This window comes from Chanodichthys erythropterus, chromosome 3, assembly GCF_024489055.1.
Source record: "Chanodichthys erythropterus isolate Z2021 chromosome 3, ASM2448905v1, whole genome shotgun sequence".
In the NCBI taxonomy this organism is placed as follows: Eukaryota; Metazoa; Chordata; class Actinopteri; order Cypriniformes; family Xenocyprididae; genus Chanodichthys; species Chanodichthys erythropterus.
The window spans coordinates 22,185,306-22,202,591 of record NC_090223.1 but is presented as its reverse complement, the minus strand read 5'-3'; the positions used below and the strand labels follow the sequence as shown (position 1 = coordinate 22,202,591).

The following is a 17,286-nucleotide window of genomic DNA, read 5'->3' as shown; positions in this document are numbered from 1 at the left end:
CACATGCGTAAAAAGGAGCCTGAGGGTATATGAATGAATCACTGTGGTGTATAAGACTGATACCGCAGTAGCAGCGGAAAGACCAATAAACAAGATAAATTTAGAAAGGGCAAAGAAGTTAGCTCAAAGCTTTTTTACATATGGATATATTTTATATATATATATATATATATATATATATATATATATATATATATGGGACACACAGTACAAATTGTGAATAAAAAAGGAATGCAATAATTTACAAATCTCATAAACTTATATTTTATTCACAATAGAATATAGATAACATATCAAATGTTGAAAGTGAGACAATATCTGTGCGTAAGGGTCAAGGCCGGAAAACCATACTGGATGCCCGTGATCTTCGGGCCCTTAGATGGCACTGCATCACATACATCACTACTGTGATGGAAATCACAACATGGGCTCAGGAATACTTCCAGAAAGCATTGTCGGTGAACACAATCCACCGTGACATTCACCGTTGCCGGCTAAAACTCTATAGGTCAAAAAGAAGCCATATCTAAACATGATCCAGAAGCGCAGGCGTTTTCTCTGGGCCAAGGCTCATTTAAAATGGACTGTGGCAAAGTGGAAAACTGTTCTGTGGTCAAACGAATCAAAATTTGAAGTTCTTTTTGGAAAACTGGGACGCCATGTCATCCGGACTAAAGAGGACAAGGACAACCCAAGTTGTTATCAGCACTCAGAGGCCTGCATCTCTGATGGTATGGGGTTGCATGAGTGCGTGTGGCATGGGCAGCTTACACATCTGGAAAGGCACCATCAATGCTGAAAGGTATATCCTAGTTCTAGAACAAAATATGCTCCCATCCAGACGTCGTCTCTTTCAGGGAAGACCTTGCATTTTCCAACATGACAATGCCAGACCACATACTGCATCAATTACAACATCATGGGTGCGTAGAAGAAGGATCCGGGTACTGAAATGGCCAGCCTGCAGTCCAGATCTTTCACCCATAGAAAACATTTTGTGCATCATAAAGAGGAAGATGCGACAAAGAAGACCTAAGACAGTTGAGCAACTAGAAGCCTGTATTAGACAAGAATGGGACAACATTCCTGTCCCTAAACTTGAGCAACTTGTCTCCTCAGTCCCCAGACGTTTGCAGACTGTTATAAAAAGAAGAGGGGATGCCACACAGTGTTAAACATGGCCTTGTCCCAACTTTTTTGAGATGTGTTGATGCCATGAAATTTAAAATCAATTTATTTTTCCCTTAAAATGATACATCTTCTCAGTTTAAACATTTGATATGTCATCTATGTTGTATTCTGAATTAAATATTGAAATTTGAAACTTCCACGTCATTGCATTCTGTTTTTATTCACAATTTGTACAGTGTCCCAACTTTTTTGGAATCGGGTTTGTATTGTATAAATGTATATACACACTGTGACCATTAATGTCACGTGCACAGGGATCAGAAATGCTAGTCTTTTTAAAAACCACTGCATTTGTTTCAGACTAACTAAAATTACAATATTATATAGAACACCATCACTATACCAAGACTCGCACTTCTGGCTTTTCTGGCCTTCGTCACAGGTTCAAATCTGCCTTTTGCCGAGCTCACATTTATTTTCAGTAATACTGGAAATAATGTTGTAAAAGTGGAAATAAACTGCAGACGAGTGTTAATATTAAAAGTGTTTGTTGGGTAGGGTTAGGGGAAGGTGTAGGGAGGGTTTTTATTCTCTTAATAAGGCAGCATCCATTTAATAATTTTAATAAATATAATAATATACACTCTATGATATTATTGCATCCTGTTAATGTACAAAAATACTGAGGTGCAAATAGTATCTGCCAATATAAGGTATAGATAGCATCTAGTTATTATTTACTCTTATTATAAAAAATATTACTTTTACATCTATCGCTGTTTTCACCTAGTGTAAACAGCATATCGCATATTGTCACTTAGTGTAAATAGCATCTATCGCACATACCTGCATATATCATATAATCTTTATGGCACATTGCACTAAAGCATCAGTTTACCAGCAACAAAAAAGATATGCTGGCAAAATATGTTACAGTGTTATACCTACCTGTACCTTTTTTTGTAGAGAATATGCTGCTTCATTCTCAAATCTCTAAAGACAATCCAAAAACAATGATCAAATTCAGAAAAAAAAAAAAAAAAAAATGAAAATGCCTTTTTTGCTACATTATAATAGAAATTTTCAAACGGAAAGTACAAATAATGGGCTGCAAACCCGTGTTTCTGCTTCAAATGCCTTCCTCCAAACACACACAAAAAAATTCTCAAGGAAAAAAATTTCTTGAGATATTATTTGTCTTTTTTATTTTAATTTTTTAAATTATGTAATTTTTTTTTTTTTTTAATGTTCGGTTATGGAGCCAATTGAATAAAGGCATTTTAGTATTTTTTGAAGTGTACCTTGGATCATTGTTTTTTTATTGTAATTTTTCCCTACAAAAGATCTTCTAATATCTTTCACTGAAATTCTTTTTTGTTTTCGTCTCTTAAAAAAGCACTAGAGATTCTCCAAACCTATTCCAAGGAGGGACAAGGAAAAGCTTTGGCAGCTTATGTTTGTACATTTGCACAGTATATGTATCTGAATCTGACTGTTGGCTTGAACACTCACTGTCAGTAATGCTAAATACATTTTGAGTTAAAAAATATATATATATCATCTTCCAAAAACAGACTGCTCAAACTCTAGACAGTCAAAACAAGCTTACTGACATATTCAAAGACACAGAAGACATCAGTAATACCTTTAGTGCTTGTGTTGACATAGTATTTCCGTCCCTCAGGTGATCTGTAGCTCTTCCAACCCACAGGAAGAGACCCATTCTCGATTTCCTCTGTTGGCATACAGCAGGAGACTACCGGCTGCTGCTACAGAAACAAGCAGCAACATGATACATACAGTAGATATAAATATAAACATATATAAATAAATTAATTTATAATTAAACTTGACTTAAGCTTTATGAGCGCGTACACCCGTAGCGCACACAATAAAAGCCTGTCACAGTTCTCTTTCATGTCTTATTGCGCTTAAACTGTCACATACACACAAGATTTGCATAAACACAGTCATTTATATCTCAAATGAATGTAAATAGTTTGGATGCGTGTCAGTATATTATGATATGCATGTGTGTCAGTATATTTGATTCGCCCCACCCCTACTTTGGCCTAAAAGGCCTGTCATGGTTTATCTTTTTTTTATTTTGTTACCTTGTAAGGCTACATTTTTAAAATAAGGAAATTAGTTTGGCTGTATTGCTCGTTGACTTTCAAAATAGTCTTAAAATCCAACATGAAAAAGAATCGTGATAAAATTGTGGAACATGCACTTGCCTGAAAAAAAAAGTGATATGATATTTTTGCTATATTGCCCACCCCTAGTTTATTGTACCATTTGTTTAACACATAACGTAATGTGGAATTAGCCCCACAATCAAACTACATTCTTTTAAGCATTTACAGTAAATATCATCTTACTAAGACATTGTCACCATCTGCTCGGTCTGCCATGGTTTTTCTTAAAGGACTATATTCACTTTGTTCTATTGTTCCTGTCTTCTTGTTTCCTGTGTTCCCTCTGTAGCTACGGTTTCTGATTATATGCCATTTAGTTAACTGGTTAATTTAGTTCATTTGCCCCTGTGTTTCCTGATATGAGATTTATCTTCTTTGTTTTTGTTGATAAATAAAGTTCTACGTCTGCTTCTGGATACACCTCTCCATCTCCTCCTCTTTTGCCTGACCTGATGTTACAGAATATTGGAACACAAAAAAACATGGATCTAGCAGAGTCTTTTTAATGATCTTGTTTGAGAAGGGGTATTGTTGGGGTATTCTGCAAGTTCTGTGAGTTGGCCAAGCTCTCCAACATTCATGACACCACTCTAAAATCATTTTTTCTGGATTTGAGCTAATTATGGGTGGCTGGACTTACTAGTGATGAATTTCACATGGAAAGAATTCATCCTCTTCTACTTGGAGTTCCCATACCCGTTGTTGATGATCTCGCCCGCACCCAGCATGGACCCAAAGCCAGAGCCCACTGCAGGCCTAGAGCCTAAGTCAGCCGAGTCTGACCAGGTATGTGAGCCGGCCCCAATGTCTATCCCACAGGGTAGTTTGTGGGCATAGAGGAGTCCCACCCATTCTCTGACCACTAAAGTGAGTATGTTGAGCTGTGTCCTTACTCAGGGTACTATTAGATGAGCTGGATGATGTAGTGTTTTGTGGTCTACAGTCCCCACTGATGCCATTCAGTCTCATGTCTCCTTCATTGCTGCTGGTTCCACCCAGCCCTATGGGTGGCTGCATCCTACTGAGGCTGTGTCCTTCTTAGTTCAGACCTTTGGATGCTTCTAGACTAGAGTCTTCCTCAGCATTAAACGCTATAATGAAACCACCAAATACCAAATACGCATGACTACGTCATAAATGTTACTGCCCCGCCATCAGGTCACATAAATATTATTTATTTATGGATGATGGTCCCACACAGCTCCAAGTCTCCATTGTAGATTCTTGTCCCACACAGCTCCAAGTCTCCATTGTAGATTCTTGTCCCACACAGCTCCAAGTCTCCTTCATCGCTAATGGTTCCGCCCAGCTCCAAGTCTCTGCTGGTTCCACCCAGCTCTATGTCTTTTTCGTCACCGATGGTCCCACACAGCTCCAAGTCTCCTTCATGGATGATGGTCCCGCACAGCTCCAAGTCTCCATCATAGATGCTGGTCCTACACAGCTCCAAGCCTCCTTTGTCAAAACTGGTCCCATGCAGCTCTAAGTCTCCTTCATCACCACTGGTCCCAACAAGCTCCAAGTCTCCTTCGTCACTATAGGTCCCATGCAGCTCCAAGTCTCCTTCATCGCTAAAGGTCCCAAGCAGCTCCAATTCTCCATCGTCTACACTGGTCCCATGCAGCTCCAAGTCTCCTTTGTTACCACTCATTCCACCTAGCTCTATGTCTTCTTCATCACTGATGGTCCCACGCAGCTCCAAGTCTCCTTCATCAACACTGGTCCATTGCAGCTTCAAGTCTCCTTCGTCACCATTGGTTCCACCCAGGTCCAAGTCTCCTTTGTTGCAACCAGCCTCTCTCTCCCTCCTCTTCTGCCAAAGCCATCCAGTTCCTCAGCCTCCCCCGGCTGTCTCCCCTCAGCCCCTCAGCTCCGCCTTCTGTGATTCTGCCACTTTGGGCTTCCAAATCTCCAGCTCTGCCCTGGTGTGTCAATCTCCTGGCTCCACCACAGGCCTCTGAGCCCCGGACTCTGCCTTAGCCTGTAGACTCATTGGCTCCACCTTGGCTCCCACCTGCTCTACCCCAGTCCGGCGAGCCCATCTCTACCTCGGTCCCTCCAGCTTGAGGTGGAGGACTTGGCCCTCCAGGCCTATTGTGTCACCCCGGGTCTTACACCATGTCTACAGCGGATGTAAGCGGCCCGACACGACGCGTCAAAACACAATAGAACCCATTATAATCAGTGATAATGTCTACACTGGATTCCGTGCAACGCGACAAATTCCTGATTTCTGACATAGTCGAAGTGCTTTGCAACGGTCGGCTTGTCGCGTTCAGTGTAGACAGCTTTTAGCTGTTGCGGTGCGGTGCAGTGCAGTGTGGTGCGGTGCGGTGCGACTCGATAAAAGTTACATCTGGTGTAGACACGGTGTTAGTCCCCTCGGCTCTGCCCTGTTTTATTTCAGTTTTGTTCAGTATTGACTTTGTGCTTATGCCAATTCTCTTACGTTTGACTACTCCTGTTATGATTGTTTAAAAAAATTTTAATGATACATTTAAAAATTGTATTATTCTGTTAATAATAATAATAATAATAATAATTGGTATTTACTGAAGGAGCAGCAATATATAAGTCACCAATTGTGTTACTTGCATATAAATATGACCATTTGCAACTGTTCAGGAAACATGTTTAAAAAAAATAATAATTTAGCAATTCCATTTGTAAGAGCAGCAAGTGAACAGTGTTTGCAAAAAAAATAAAAAATAAAAAATAAAAAAAAGAATGAACACTGGCCATCTTCTCAGCACAGAGCAGAGCGACAGCTCATAGAATAAGGCAAAAATACATCAAGGGATATTAACTGAATAGCATAGGCGATGATGCATTTTACAGCAGCAGTCAGTGAGGACCACTGTGGACTGATCCCTCTTTTGATGCATAACATAAAAGAGATTCCACACCCACTCCATCCACCCTCCATTTTTCTCTCTGTCTGAACCTCTCTACCTACGTCTGTCCTTCCATATCTCCCTCATCTACTCAATCAATTTTAGTGAAACCCATGAATAAGGGAAGTATCCGACAGCAAAAGCGACTAAAAAACATTTAAGCAGCCTCTATAGTTGACGGAATTTAACTATAGATTTTTTTTTCTTTCTTCAGTAATTGAACATTGTGTTTGTTTAAGAGAGGGGTTTTCAAATCTATTTGTTCATTTAGTAATTTAAAAATCATCAGCTGCCAAGGCAACATTTCTAAATGTTTGTAGTTTAGGTTTTCTAGTATTTATGTATTATTTTATTTATTCATTTAGCTTTGTTTCAATTACCACAATATTTTTTTTATATATTTTTAGTTTTAATTAATGATGATAGCCCTGTTTCAGTGTTAGAAAAATACTGTAAAATATATTATAAAAACAGCAAAATTATTAATATAAATTGCATTAATAGATCTAAATGAGTTATTGTCATTTTACTAATCAAACTCAAAGTTTTATTTGGAAAGTAGTTACTTTTTATTACATTGACAGTGTATCCTGTAGCTCAGTGGTTAGAGCATGACACTCTTGCAATGCCAATGTCATGGGGTCGATCACAGGGAATGCAATTACTCAGATACAAAATGTATAGTATAATGCAATGTAAGTCGCTTTGGATAAAAACATCTGCCAAATGCATAAATGTAAATGTATCAGACAGTGTATCCCTGTTAGTTCAAGATATCATTCTACTGTGATATTAAATGAACCTCATAGAAATACATTATACATGTGGTGTGGTTGATACACAATAATATTCCAAAATTGGCACACAAATTCACTTATTATGTTTTGATGTGATTATATTATGATTATGTTATGTGTGTACTAATTATAAAGTTAATTTTTGCAAGACACGGCCCATGCCTAAATTTAGACTGAACATTGTTGTGATTTTCAGTGATGGGCAGGCACTAAACCAAACATATTATTCTAGCAGAAATCATAATATGATATTGCCACTGATATGTGGCCAGTTGGTTTCTATGGATACTAATAGTAGAGCTAGAGTCAATGGCATTTAAATGAAACCGATTTTTTTTTTTTTTTTAATTAACTAAATTCATAAGCTGAGCTGTATTCATTAGATCTACATTACTACTTATACAGAACCTTCTCAAATGTATGAGGGAATTTGCTTTGGCCCAAATCCTAACATCAGAAGAGAGCTAATGAACACGACTCTAAACAAACCAGACTTTATTTGACATGTGGGCTTCTTCTGTTCTCCTTCAAGACAAGAGGAGGATTTAAAGAGACACGGGGGAAGGTCAACAGCAGGGGCTTGAGAATGCAGACACTCTCAGAGATGCAATGGCCAGGTCTGAAATTTGATACAATTATTGTGTTTTGACAGCACTTCATTAAGGAATATGCAGAAATAACTGAAATAGGCGAACACAGGCTTAGAGGCAGACACAAAGGAAAGAATACACATTTATTTGCACATTCTGTTTGTGTTGTTTTAGCACCCAATTCACTTAAGGAATCCTATAAATCAGGTGAAGGCACAAACAAAAAAAATCAGTGCCGAACACAATTTAAAATATGAAATTCCTGTCTTGCGGGATGGTTGAGAGTGATGTTATGATGGCAGCAGCAGACTACCGCAATCTGACATACTTTACTGGGGCTGTGAAGCATGATGAATAGAAAATGGACACTTTTTAGTGAATTTACCCTTTAGTGTCATTTGAATTGAAAATAAACATTCTTTATTGGCATCTATGATTCCTCGAAGAACCTTTAACATACATAGAAGCTGTCAATTGCAATAAAAAAGTACTTCATAGTGGAAAAAGGTTATTAGATCCCTAAAATGTCCTTCAAACTAAGAAAAAAAAGCACTTTACTGTTCACTTGTTACTGGACTTGTTATTGTTTCCATAGATATAATACTGTTTGCAGCTGCTCACAATGCCTGAAGAGCTGAAACATGGGGAGCGTCTCAATAAGCTCCCTTGCTCCCGAGTTTGTGAATCAGTATATCGTGTACACGAATTGTGCCCTGGAAGGATTCTGCGATTGAGACAGCCCTTAAAATGGCCGACTCCCAGATCAGTGCCCTGACTGCAGAACTAGTGAACTGATTGGTAAGGTGTAGGGCTGGGCGATATATCGCATGCGATTGTCACGTGCATTTCGTCAGTAAAGACTGACAATCCACGCAATATCGCGTTCATTATCGCACATGAATCGCATTCGATAATGAACGCGATATTGCGTAGCTTGTCAGTGATCTACGGCTTTGTCTATTAAATGCCGCTCCATTTGAAAGCAGGTGATGGCGATTTAGCGGTAATCAGGGAACCGGCTTTACTGACGAAATGCGTGTGACAATCGCATGCGATATATCGCCCAGCCCTAGTAAGGTGTGTTAAATTTCTCTCACATGCTCTAAGCAGCAGACCAATCACAAATGACTGGGGCCGGGTGACCAACAGATGGCACTTTTCAGAAAGGTGGAATTTAAAGAGACAGGAATTAAAACAGAGCATTTCAGGAAGAGGTGCTGCAACAATGTACAGTATGAGAAAAACAATGAGTTTTGAACTTTAAATCTTGTAAATGTATTCTAGCAGACCCCCCAAATAAAACTAAATTAGTAAACTTGTAAATGAGCATAATATGGGTACTTTAAAATATCAACTCTTCGCCATATGATCTAAATGATACATATGTTAACATGAAAAAAACACCAACATTTTTTTGCATAAAGTTACATTCAATTTTACAACTTTGTTGTCATAATCACATAATCTAAAACCCTAAACTGATTGTACAAAAGATGAGAACAACTTTACAAGTTTTAAGAGCATAATAATCTAAGTGCTGTTATAAAATGTTGAGCTTTACATTTCTGCTAAAATCCTCCAAGGTTTTAACCGCCTAACTTGTAACTTGTAAGTTTTTTTAAAAGGTTTTTTTTTTGTTTGTTTTTTTTTTGTTTTTTTTTTGGTAATCAACATTATGTTACAAATTCCACTGACTGCACCTAACCCATAATATTCCCTTAGGTAACACACATATGACTACTATGTGTGAATAGATCTATAAAGAGGCATAAACATAAATTTTACCTTTAAATCAAGCTGAACCAAAACTCTTACCATAATTCTTCAATCAAGCCTGATTTCACTACAATTCCAAGCAATGTGAAAAGTAGTCCACTTAAAGTACATACGGCCCTGTGCACATCTAAGAGCTGTCCAAGTGTCTCAAGAGAAGCACCAAACTTCTCACACATGGAACTTCTCACTCCTTCATTCATCAAGTGACCTATGGTCAGTGCTAAAGACACGGAAAGAATGAACTAGTCTGAATGTCACTTTTTTTCTTTTCAAGTTTCCCAAAAAAGGGGTCAGACAAAAAATGTCTTGCTCTGTTTCTGGGCTGGAGTGATTTCTGAAAGCCTTTGTTTGGGAGTTCCAGATGTAAGAGACCTAGTGCCGTTATCTGGCTGTTCTCTGAGGACTGAGCAGCAGCACAATGTCTGACACTGTGTGGATGGGCCGATGGCACTCTCTTAAGCAACAAAGCCCGTTTTGTGCTGTCAAACTCTCCTTTTCTACTAAATCAAATTGACCCTTGTGTGCGGCGCCTGCTGCCCATGCAGACCCTCACTTCCTCCTTTAATGACACTCTCAAACAGAGCTAGAAGTGCTCTACTGTGTTCTTACAGCTGACGTGAAGGATCGCTAAAAAGGAAGGAAGGGCAGTAGACAGAAGACAAAATGCTGTCTTGAGACTGCAGCCTAAATGGGGCATTTGGAAGGAAGGTTTTCCTGCACAAACTCAAGTCCACTAACTGGCAGGGAATCTGACACATCCTTGGATGTAACAGAAGTCTAGAGGAAATGAATACAACAACTATCTTTGTAATTGGGTGACCACAGACCACCAAATATAACTTTCTCATGGTTTCTACTTGAAATAACATGAAGGAGCAGGCTAAACAAATAATTTAAAACAAATATGCTGTGCAACTACAGACCAAGCCCGTCTTACAAGTAACTAATTCTAATAGTTTTAAATCTAGAGATTTCCACCCTTATTGCATATGTGTTTTAAAATTACTCGATGCATGTTCTTTCCTCAACTTTCTCTATAAATACTTGCGGCTGACAATAAATGTTAAGTGCACTTCACTTCAGTTTTGGGACAAAATGTTCTCTTTTTGGCACATCCAGAATCAGTATATATCAGATATCGATATTTCTGTCCCTCCATTTCTTTCAATATATTTCTCCTCATTTGCTGTTGGAGTAATGATGTGAACATGAGATCAACAATTCCAGGGAAATTTGCAATCCTCATAAAAGCTTTTGCTGCATGGTTTGGAGGTCATTTAGAAAGTCAAAGAAATGCCATACAGTAGTGGTCAAAATTGATGTCCCCATTATTGCACTCTTGAAAATCTTTCAGACGAACATAACGGAGGCCAGCTAGTAGTCGCTGTGCAAGTAAACCTCACTCCTCTGATCTCAAGAGATGCTCTAGCGACTGACATTAGAGGTTGCAGCCTTTAGCTTCCTTGTTAGAGTGTCCGACTCCCATGCCGGAGACCCAGGATCGAGGCCCACGTTTGATGCGCAAGAGACGTCTAAAGGCCAGGACACACCAACCCGACTAGTGGCAACAAAAGCCGACAGTGTTGTCGCCTCATGTCAGCTGCATCAGGGAAAAATATGTGCATGAACACACCAAAAGAACTTCAGCCGACTGTCAACTACTGTAGCATGCGCGTTGTGCACCTGCGTATAAAGGAGATAACTCTATTTTGAATATCAATCATGCTGATCACGTTCTTTATTCCACTCCACTCATGTTATTATGAAAATATTCGTGCATTCAAGTGCTCAGGTAAGATGACGTAAAATTAGAACAACCTTCTTTCTGTGCCGTCATGACTTATTTGCTTGCTTTTATAACTTTTGCTTATATTCTCGTGAACTGACTGGTTTGCTATACTAAACAGCCAATCAGAGTTCTCTCTCTAGCCTATGGCCCGACGCCTATTCAACATGTTGAATCGGCCGAAAAAAGCAGACAAGGACCAGCCGATAGTGCAGAACACACTGAGGAAACTTAGTTGGCCAACACACAAAAACTGCCGACCGTCGACTTGGTGTGTTCTGGGTTTAAGCTTACAATAATCCTACATCCTGCGTCATACATCACATCACAGGTAACTCATTTGGCGCAAGTCAACTTGCGCATTCTGCAAATGGTCTTCGCCGGAAGCTATTTATTTGAATTTATAAAGTTTTAAATATGAATATTTTTTCTTATAAAAATACATCACTTTGCTTAAGAAGGCCTTTATTAACCCCCCTAGAGTCGTATGGATTACTTTTTTTATGGATGGATGCATTATTTTTGGCCCCCCATTCACAACCATTATAAACCTTGGAGGATATTTATAAATATATCTCTGTTTATGTGCGTCTGAAAGAAAATAGTCCTATACACCTAGGATGGCTTGAGGGTGAGTAAATCATGGGATAATTTTAATTTTTGGATGAACTATCCCTTTAAAAGAACCATTTTCATTCGAGTGGAAAAATGGCAGAAATCTGATTGTGTCTGCATCCACAGATACTTTTGAATGTGCATCAATGGAGAAAGATGCTTATTACTGCCAGATGGTATAATTGAAAGGGGGTCACTGGACCAAACTAACCAACCAAACCTTGACCCCTTGCATGCTTTCAAACAAACAGGACTGCATTTACATTAATTCCTGGTCTGAATGGAGATGAACAAAAGAATCTTTGGTGCATGACACATCAGCAACTCCTCTTTAGTTAAACAAACCTATCTGTGGGCAGAAAACACCCACTGATTGTGGGGGCACTGTGCACTGTACACCACATTATTAAGGACTAAAAGCAGTGTCAATAAACAATGTGCAGATCAGATACACATGCAGGATTACCCTTATAATACAAGCACTCCCTAGGATCCAAGAAGCTGTGCTTTATGAAGATACTTGCACTTTATGAGGAGCTAGAAGAAGCTAGTGCAGTAATCAAAGAGATATTTACCACAAACAAGTCACAATGGGAAAACCACATGTATAAAGCCACTCAGAGTAAAATTATAGTTTTAAGTGAGTCGAAATTCTAACTTGGAAATTCAGTAACTTCTCCCAATCTACAGAAATGAAGGTAATGATGGCAGTTTTGGTGAATGCATTATCAAATCACAAAAGAAATAAAGCTCTTTTAATGTTCTTGTATTTCAAGAAGCACTTGATGATGTAACTATTTTGTCATGAGCTTAAAGACAATCTTGAATATTGAATGTTTTCAAAACAATGTATTTCGAGAGAATTGCATTTACATAATTACAGAATATACATAAATGATTGAACAATTATTCAAATTCAGTACATTCTCACAAAGTATTGAAATTTATAGAATAATAAATAAAGTTCAGAGAAAATGGCCTTTTCTGTCAAATGTAGTGGACATTAAAAACCTGCTTGCATTATATCTTTCATGTCCTTTTTCCACATATTTAAAAATGTATATGTGCAATTATTTATTTATTTGTTTGTTTGTTTATATGGCAGGTTTGGCTCATTATATTGCAACTGTAAGCTCTCCTATCAGTCACAATGTGTTGAATGTGTTCTCGCGGATGCAACAGAACCCTGTAAATCTTGGCACTGACAAATTGCGGCAAGTCTGAGACTACACGCCTGTCATGAGAAGTCAAGCGATTAATTAGCCTCAAACAAAAGCCTTTCTGTATCGTTTTCCCCCACCAAGCTTAGTCAAAGCTGCCCCTGCTGCAAAATCACCTTACTGTGACATTGTAGTCTGAAGTAAACTTAGCCCGTTTTAATTAACACAATCATAATTAAAGGTGAGAACAGCCGCACCAGTGATTAAAACTGGGTGTCTAAATTAGACCTGATAAGACGATGATGCCGGAAAGCCAGTCTCAAGTACTGCTATCTATACATGTGGGCTCCATTTCAGTGTAAAGAGGGTAAAACAGCTGTGTCAAAGAGGGGATCCTATGAAGACACAGCAAACAATCTTCTGTCAATCATCTATTTAGAGTCTTTTGTACTGGCAGTCTGTTGCAGTTGGTTAATTTGCTTCAATTGTGTGTGCCAAGTGAGTCAGCTAAAATATGATTGGCTACTATTGTTCAGTAAATGTTACATCTCGGGAAATCTACTAAGGCAATGATTTAAAAGCAAGATGGTTTTTAAGGCAAGATGCCTTAAAAAAGCCGAAACTGTTTAAAAAAACAGGATCAACACTTGAATTAGGCCATGTGTCTACCAAAGCATTTTTAGCCAGCTGAAAACACCAGTGCTCTTCTGAAAACACCTTGCTGTGGGCTCTTGAGAGTGCTTTGGTAGAACAGAGTTTTTGTTTTCTTCAGCTGAGATGTATGTGCTACAGCTACACAGTAAAATCTCCAGAGTAAAATCAACTCTGCACACATGGTCCCTCTCTAAATAGGGTTAAAGTAACACTGAAGCAGAATTAAAGTTTAATGAGATAATTAAGCAAATAATAAGGCTGTGACTGAAGTCAGTTGTAGTTCTTGTGTTTCTCTTTTCTTCAGTGATTCTGCTTGTTAACAGCAGGTGTTCATCACTAATGTGCAATCATTATTTAATTAATCGCTTAATTGTCTCATTAACTTTAACCCTGATTTAGTGTTATTTTAACACTATTTAGAGAGGGACCATATGCATTCTGAGCAGAGTTGATTTTACTCTGGAGATTTTGCTGTGTATCATACGGAATATCCTATGATATCTTACAACCAATTCGTACATATTTTGCAAGGTGGTTAATTACGAGTGAGGTTGTATGAATTTGCACAAATTAGCCACCTCATAAAATATGTACGGATTGCCATGAGATCAGGTTGGAACATCTGTGGAACTGTTATGAGTATCTGATTTTGCAAATAGTTTGTTTCTGAATATAAAAATGTAAATACAATGTAACACACTTGCTCTGGCACTAGTTTTGGATGAAGATATGTGTTTTTGTGATTGGGTGGCTGGGTAAAATGTGACTGTGATGAGCGCTGCGTTTTAACCAAGGTTGAACGTTCTTCAACTCTCGATCTCGGAAGACTGTTGGTAATCAAATAGTTGATGGCCATTGACTTCCATTGTAGGATAAGAAAAAAATACTACACAAGTTAAAAGCATCAACTGTTTGATTACCAACAATCTTTAAAACATATTCTTTTGTGTTCAAAAGAAGAAAGAAACTCATATAGGTTTGGAACAATATGAGAGTGAGTAAATGACAAAATTATCCATTTTTGGGTGAACAAAATGAACACAAATGAAGATCTTTTTAGATGAAATCTGAGAGATTTCTGTCTTTCCATATAGACAGCTACGAAACTGACACTTTTACGTTTCAAAAAGTTCATAAAGAGATCCTAAAACTAATCCATATGAATTGAGCGGTTTAGTCCAATTTTTTTAAGAGATTTATATGATGAACACATTTAAATTAGGCTGATATTCACATATAAACATTCACCAACTCACAAAAAAGCGATCAAATCTCTTCAGAAAATTTGGAGTAAACCCTTCAATTCATATTGATTACTATTCAACATTCACAAAATGTAAAGAGCTTTTAACAGAGTGTGTTGTGGAGCTGGAAACTGCTGGCTGTGCTGTATGTGAGGTGGTAAATGAGTATTCCATGATATCCACGTGGGTGTAATTCACCATGTGCCCATTAGATTCAATCTAGATTATTAATATGAGCAATACATAAGCTCTAGAACTTTCAACAGCTTTGAATTATGTTGTGTGTGATATACAATACTACACTCCAAACTAAATTTGCACATAAACTAATATCTGATTCCATGTGGAAGTTTCCAAACTTATCTGTCCAAAATTTCAACCTCAGATGAAGCCCCATGATCTTCTAACAGACCATCTGTGCTGTTCTACATAAAAATGGTTCCAACATCACAAGCTCCAATCTGAATGTCCATGGCACTGGGATTTTGAAAGACACTGAGTTTTATTTGAAGCACTAACTAGCAAGCCAACTTTGAGCAGAACTGTATATTTTGCTTTGTGTTTAAAGTTAAATTATAACAGTGATTATTACTTTTGGACCACTGGAATGTCTGACCACAAAGTCCATTTGTTCCACTAATTTCTACAATAAGTGGTCAATTATTGTGCCATAGTTTATTTCTGATTCACCCATTCCTTAATGTTATGTTTACAAATCAATCATATGGCTCCTTCCTGTCTAAATGGGTGATTCTTTGCCAGAAGAAGATGCAGTAAGATTTTATACCCAAAACTCTGACTCTGTACCTAGACCCTGCTGCTCTTTTTAACATCTGATATACCTGACATTCCCATTCCCTTCATTCATGAATACTTATGCAGCTGCAATAAATAAATAAATAAATAAAATTCATCATGAATAATTCATTGTCCTTGATTCATAGGAAAAAAACAGAACGAGTTTGTGTCTAATCTGAGAACAAGCAGTCTATAAATGTGCTGTGCTCAATTCATGCAGACACTAAAAACACAGGTATGTTTCATTATACCTAACCACTAGGACAGAGGTGCCCAATCCTTTTCCTGGAGATCTACTTTCCTGCAAAGTTCAGCTCCAACTCTAATCAAACAGCCGAAGCAGCTAAGATCTTCTGGAGCACTTTGTAAGGTCTGTTGAATCAGGGTTGGATCTGAACTTTGCATATAGGTTGATCTCCAGGAACAGAATTAGGCACCCCTTCACTAGGACATCTTAAGTTGTTATAGATGATTATTCTTATTATTCCTATTTACGATAAACAACAAGGAAGCTGCAGAGAAATTGCTGGGCTTGATATATATGACATTTCATACAAGTTAGGACATAAAATGTCAACTTTAACTATAGTTTAATGGCAAGCTAATATTCAACATCTTTGAGGTATTATGTGCAGATTTATTCTACATTTTTGGTATAGGTCTGAATGAGTTAAAGGGAAAGTAAAAGTAAAAAAAAAAAAAAATACTCACCCTCATGCCATTCCAAACCTGTAAGACCTTCATTCATCTTAATCAAACGAAGATATTTTAAATGAAATCGGAGATATTTGTCCCTCCATTGACAGTTTCAGCTGCCACTTTGACGCTTCATGAAGTTCATAGAGATAGATCGTGGCACACAAGAATGAACCTCATTGGTTTGTTCCTCATAGCACGCCTGAGCTTCCGTTTACCATATCTGATATGTGCGTTGTTGATGAATGTTTATATATGAATAAAAGCCTAAATTCAATCTGTTCATCATACAAAGCCATAGAATATCTTCAGAAAATTTGGATTAAACCACTCGATGCATTTGGATTAGTTTTACGATCTCTTTATGAACTTTTTGAAGCATCAAAGTGGTAGTTGCATGGACTGTCTATGGAAGGACAGAAAGCTTTTTGTATTTTTGTATTCATTTTTGGGTGAACTAAAACTTTAAGAAAAATATCACAAATCTGTTGTAGCAATATTTTACTAGTTTAACACTGACATACTTTATTTTTGTGGTCAGAACATTTCATGTTCTTCAGGCGTTGTGAAGAAAATGTTCAAAAAGCACATTAGCAGCTGTTAACATTGATAAAACATTTAATAGTTATGTTTTTGTTTTACTTTTGCAAAAGTTTTATTAGATTGGCTGATACCATTGAATGCCATGATAAAAACAGACGTTTCTCAAACACTGCCCCTATAGAGGTCAAAACTTCAGTGGGTTCCTGAAAAATATTGAGTTTTCCTCTCTGTGTGATATTAAAATATCTCAGCTCAGCATTTTTCACCTCTCTGTAATCTGTTTGATATGCACAAGAGCTGCACATTGCAAAAATCTGGGCTGCATGAACGGGTGTAAAAGCTTTAGGTTTAAAAAAGAATACTCTTGGGGGTATGTTATTACTATAAAAATATTAGTTTCTTTG

At 37.7% G+C, this 17,286-nt stretch overlaps 1 pseudogene; it reads right to left on the bottom strand.

The window, feature by feature from the left end:
• Positions 1 to 4,503: 4,503 nt before the first annotated feature.
• LOC137004167 (myosin heavy chain, fast skeletal muscle-like) overlaps positions 4,504 to 17,286 on the bottom strand; it is a 36,237-nt pseudogene continuing 23,454 nt past the window's right edge.